Source organism: Accipiter gentilis, chromosome 29 (assembly GCF_929443795.1).
Source record: "Accipiter gentilis chromosome 29, bAccGen1.1, whole genome shotgun sequence".
Taxonomy (NCBI): domain Eukaryota; kingdom Metazoa; phylum Chordata; class Aves; order Accipitriformes; family Accipitridae; genus Astur; species Astur gentilis.
In genome coordinates this window covers 11656419-11662418 of record NC_064908.1, presented here as the reverse complement: position 1 = coordinate 11662418, position 6000 = coordinate 11656419, and the positions used below count along the sequence as shown (strand labels likewise).

Here is a 6000-nt window from a genome sequence, read left to right as displayed (position 1 = left end):
TTTCTTTTTTAATGGTTCAGGGGTTTCCTTCTTTAGCCATAAATTGCATGCAAATTCTTTTTTGTGTGTGTGCCTGTGTATGACAGTGTGTGTATGTGAGTGTGCGTGTGTGTCTTTCAGAAGCTAAGCCAAAGAGAGAGGCTGTTCCTTTAAAGCAAAACTGAAAAAAAAAAATGCCTTCAGGCGTCCTATTACAGTGGAATGAGCCAAGGATCAGGATTTGCAGCTCAGCTATATAAACCCAGCAGAATCTGGCTGATCTGACCAGTTTGCCTTACTGTCAAACGTTTCTGTCTTTCACCCATTCACACGCAAAATTAGACAACGCAAGTTCTCTTGAGTTTTGACAGGACGGCAACAAAGTCAGAAGCCGATAGCTGACTTTTACATCATATTTATTTCATGGAGACTGCTCACAGCGGGATCTAATCTCTGTCAGAGTCTGTAAGGTAAGTCTGCTTCCTTCCTGAACTAAAAAATCAGGAGCTCTTCTCCCACACAAGTTTGCAATGACACAGTGTTCTGTCATGACCCTCATAGTTATGATTATCAGTCTGAATAGTCAGGGATCTTAATAGGGAGTGTTTTTGAATTGGAGCATGCCTGTCTTTAGTTTGTCTTTATTGTCCGGTGTTGTAATAATGTAAGAAATGTCTCAATGACATCAATCTGATCCAATGAATGAAGGAAGGATGAGCTAGTTGAATGCTGGACATCTACAGAAATATAGTCAGAAACCTAATTGACAGGAAGGGTAGAAAATCAGATCTGGGATTTCCTTTTGGCTACTGAAGTAATATGTTTCCCCCATCCTCACCTCGAGTACCAGCCTAAATCCACTTGCAGTTCTTAAACGTCCCAGGTAACTCCTCTTCCTATGCTATTGTGTATGACTTGAAAAGAGTCAGGCCCTTTTCCTTTTTAATTTGCTGTCTGCACACTTATTCGCACCGACGCCTTTGTCACCTTCCTCCCCGCCCCCACTGGGCTCCAGTTTCTTTTAAAAGTGTGGTAACATTAGTCTGCAGTGGGGAGCAAAAGACAAAGGAAGATTCAGCTGGTATCTTATTACCAGTACTTAAATGGGTGGGTTCTGGGGAGTGGGAGGGTGAAATTCTCCATCATCATGGAGAAATGGAGACACTTGCTTTACAGTGTGCCTTAACTACTTGCTCCTTTGTGCACTGAGATTTTCTGCATGACTGTGTCTGCACTTGCCACTTAGGCTCAAACTGGCTTAAAATACAGAAGCTGACTGGGAGAAGGTGATCGATTAGCTTCACTTAGGAGTTAAGGCCACTTACTCAAAAGTTTGTGTTACATCACCTTTGCAGAGCTTTCCCTGCTTGATTTGCTCTTTGACTACTAGGAGATAGTTTTTGGCAGTTACTCTAAACTTCTGAAAAGTCTGTGTCAAACTATGCAGGAGAAAGTTATGTTCAGATTGAAATGATGGTGAAATCCTCTTGCACGGTGGAGACATTATAAAATTAAAAAGCATAATAAAGATATTTATCAGATTTTCTTTAATGAAAAAAATAGAAACCAATGAGGTGCATGCAATTCTATGGACTAGGTAAAAGCCTTATTGTCAAGCTGTTGTGTTTGGTTTTCCTCTCCTAGTTTATTTAAAAAAAAATCATATTAAATAACAGGAATTAATCTTACACCCTTCCTGATTAATGTTATATGTCGTTTTTGTTTTATTATGCTGGGGTTGTTCATTTGCCTTTTAAAACCGTGACATCTTAAGTGTGCTGTAGTCTGAGAATGAATTGGACAGTGGGGGCTAGCGGCAGTCCTTTGAATTCTAGGAAGACTTGCAGAAAAAGGTTATGATGCCTTTTGGGGTTTTTTTTACTGCTATTAGGAACTCAGGAGCAAATGTTTGATCAAATCAAATTGTTTAGTCAAAAGAAGAGAATCCGTTTCTCTGCAATTCACCTTCCCTGGCAGTGAATTTTGAAAGTACTTGAAACTGTTACCAGGGTGTTCCCAGTGCATCCCCTTTGCAGCTGCTACACCTCTGCACCATTGCTCAGGAAAGGATGCGCCTCTGCATGGAGCAGGGTGAGGAGCAGCTGGAAAGGGGCAGAGTGAGAGGGATGCTGTACAGTGGACTGCTTGCCCTCACTGTCACTGACCCTATCACAGTCACTATCCTCAGGAATTGCTATTCATTTCCCATATTTTTTTCTCATTAATTTTATCCTCTGGCTCCTTTCTGCCCAGAGAAAATTCTTTGCAAGTTCCAGTCTTTAATCCTACAACTACAGTTACTTTATCAGTGTTTCCAAAGCTGTAGAAGAGCCAAAGGATCTGCTGAGAAGTGTACAGCCTGCGGATTAAAATGTCATGTCTCATTTGGAGAGGAAGCTGATATTCTGCTGAAGAAATCTCATCCAGGTACACTGTGGTGATCAGCATAAGAAAAGAGAACCAACCAGATCCAATTCTCCCACTGAAACGATGCTTAATGATGCCAAATTTACTGGGAATATCCCTAAACTCAGGCTAAAAAGTGCTCCACAAAATTATGAGTAACTGTGTTAGCTGGAGATCTTTTGTTAATGGAAATCTTTTTTTTTTTTTTTTTTTTTATCTCAACTCTTTTAGACTGGATGATTTCTCCTCAGTATTCACTTGAACTTAAATACCCCGTTGCTAGAACATAATTTCTAAAGGTATTTGAAGTTCAGATCAGGTGGCTTATTTTTCATGTTACTGCTTTTTATAAAATATCCAAAAAAAGCCAAAGACTATTCATGTATGAAGATGTTCTGACTTGCTGTAAAGAGGCTGTCAAAAGTTTGTTCTTGAGTATTGTTTCACTTTTTGATAAAAAAAAATGATATTAGATGGCAGAGTCTGTGCTTCTCAGGACTTTTTCATCCTTCTCAAGAGTGAAGCAGAACTGAGAAGCAAGTGTGCATTTGAAACAGTGATGTTGCTTTGGAGCCAGAGCTTTAACCCTTTCATCCCCTCTGGCAAAACCATTTGAAATACTAGACCTGCTTGTGCAATTCTCTGCCATTTTCCTCCTGCAACACAACAGTACATCTGTTCATCTAGCTTTGCAAGATGTGTTCAGAGGTTTGACTGGTGCTAAATGGCAATGAAGTGTACTGGATTATATAATAGTTGTCTGGTGTAAATGGATGTCCTGTATCGGCAAATCTGTAAGGGAGAAGCAGTGTTCTTTCAGTTGGCTGTTTCCATTAGTGAACCCTGGTATCTGTCTAGGTTGAATATTACATTTGGAAGTAAGAGTAAATGCAGAGAGTGGTGTCTGCTTCATTATCAGCTACACATTTACCTGTCCTACCTGTGTAACATATATTGAAACTTGAGAAATTCAGAGTGGTTAAAAATTATTTTAATTTGAAGCCTGTGACTTGATATATTCATCTTTGGATGCATGCCATCACAGTCTGCTAAGCTGAAGGGCCATTGACAGTTTTAAGATCCAGCGTTTCATAAAGCTCTAGGCTTAGAAACGGATGATTTACATCACTAGAAAGTTAGAAATCTCAGCTTTCCAATAATTAAAAGGCATTTGTTTTGAACTGTGACAGTTTGAGATACTGGGCTTTAAAATGGTGCTCTGATTTACCAACATGCACTTTCTCAGACTTAATTTCTGGTGTCAATTTAGCACACCTATCTCAAAGACTGATCTCTGTTATCAAAACCAGTGGTTATAAACTACAGAAGTCTGAAACTAATCTAGAATGTAATAGCCACCTGTAGTAGTTTTAAGGAAGTCGCTGATGTAATATTGCAGAAAAATCATTGTTAGTGAAGTAGGAAACTAAGGAAGATAGCAATCAGAGTGTATTAAGTTAATGAGTAAATATTTTATCATCACCCAAGCTCAGAAATAAGCAAAACTAGTGCAAGAAATTTGTAGGACTAGTAACTAGTAAGTTCTGGAGAGGAAACATCATAACTTGAGCTCAAGAGCTGAAAAATAAGGGATGCGTACAGATCACTTCTGAGTTTATAAGATCTAATTTAATTCATTAAACTGCTTGATACCAAAGTGTACTTGCTGTCCATGGCTTCTATTGGTTTTGTGTAGGAATTTATTAGAAGTTGATGATGTTGTTACTACTGCTACAGCATTTTAGGGTCTCATTGTATTGGAAAGAGTGAATAGACATAACAAGCGATGCTCTCTGCCACAGAGAATTTACAATTGCCATTATTAACTGTTCAAAAAAGTTCTTTGTGTAGTGAAAGAAAAAAGAAGGAAGAAGGCAGTTCTTTGAGGAATGGGACTACCGGAAAGAAGGAAAATGAACAACCCTGAGAGACAGTCTTGAGCTGTCTCAGTTTCCACCAAGCTCTGGGGTTTATACAAGTGTGAAACTTCCCCTAACTCAGTGCTTACTGTCCACTCGTGCGTTCGACCCTCTGTCCAATCTGAGCTGAAGTTAAATGCCTTCCACATGTGGGAAAAGTTAAAAGCTGGGCATTCTTCCAGCTAGTGAAATCTTTCAATGTATGATGTAACTAAACTGTGCGGAATGGGCAGACTGGGGAGGAGGAGTCAGAATGGGATTGTGCCTGACAAGGGATGTCTCTTGATCCAGCAGAAAGTGCTCAGGCATTGAAAGAAGGAATATAATAGGGATCCTTCTGCTAAAAGGACAAAGTTTGAATAACTTAGTGTCTGTTTTTAACATTTACTGGAATGATATACATACCCTTATAACTAGACATGGCCTTAATGTAATGTTTTACTGGACTTCTGTATGCATAATTTCTTTCTCTCTCTCCTATATACTGCATATCCTGTTGCTGACAGCAACAACAACAAACCCCTATAGCTTCAGTGAGTATATCTGGATGTAGACTTTAAAGTATACTAGTTAATACACATTATATCCCATAAAGTATCCCTCACAAACAAATGTGAGATTTTGCTGCTCAGGTTGTGGAATCAATGAGAATAACTCTCCATTTATGTTTTGTTTGGCTTATGCATGAGTCAATCACCAAAGATAAATTCATCCTGAGTTGATCTTGTTGCAAGAACTTTCTCCAAATTCACATCCTTGATTGTCTTGCCACTGTAGTTTCAATTAAATTAAGGTGGGATGTTGCCAAGTTTTCAGAACTTCCAACTAGAGAGTCCCTGTGTACGAATAGCCTGTGGCATTTTGTATTCTTTGGGTAGCGGGAACAACGTTGCCAAGTTTGCATTCAGTCATCCATCACATATTAGCCTACTGGAGGTCCATTCTTCCCTAGCAATAGGGGAGCTCTGCTTCCTACTTAGAAAGATTACTCACACAGAAAGCTCTTTCCCCATAACCAGAACTGCACAGGGAAGAGAATGGAAGCTTTCTTCAATTCATATAAGTGCTCCGTTTCCAAACTGTTGACAAAAATGATATTGTTTCATGCTTAGAAAACATATTCTTTTTAGTAATTGAGTAGAAAGTACAGGGTGGTAGAACAGAAATCTTTAATACAGATTTTAAAAACAATTGTTTGAATCATAGGCACAACAAAGGTCTACTGTAGCAGCGTGCCTCTTCCCCATGCCAGGCTGTAGCATTGACTGTATGTGTATAGACATGGGCCAAGATACTCAAAGGAGTCTGAAATTGGGTGCCTGAGGAAATTCCACTGTAATGATTTTCTTCAACTAAGTACTTGAGCATTTGTCCGTGCCTTATCCCAAGATGCACCGGACATAAGCTCATAAACCTAAAATTACAAATGCTAATTTTCTTATGGGATTAGGATATTAACCGTAATATTAATCTAAACTGTCTTGATTCTTCTTTAAATTTACACTCTTTTACACCATTCTGGCAGCACAAAGCTAAAAGGGGATGTAAATATCTTCTTCTGAGTATACATTAAAATTAAACTGTGAGATTGTTTCCCTGTGTGCCCATCAGAACTGGCTAAACAGTTATTTCCACCATTAAGGAACTCCTGCTGGAAAGGGATTAAAAAAAAATTTATTTCCAAGAAAGGAGTTCA

General features: G+C 38.9%; 1 protein-coding gene across 4 annotated transcripts in view; it reads left to right on the top strand.

Moving 5' to 3' along the window:
- Nucleotides 1-249: 249 nt before the first annotated feature.
- The window catches only part of TNC (tenascin C), a 74812-nt gene continuing 69061 nt past the window's right edge, over nucleotides 250-6000 (top strand). The window contains exon 1 of one of the 4 annotated variants that reach the window (XM_049832470.1): nucleotides 250-449. The gene's annotated coding sequence lies outside the window, so the exon portion shown is untranslated. The remainder of the gene's footprint in view (nucleotides 450-6000) is intronic. The other 3 variants (XM_049832467.1, XM_049832468.1, XM_049832469.1) reach the window with 3 other exon arrangements.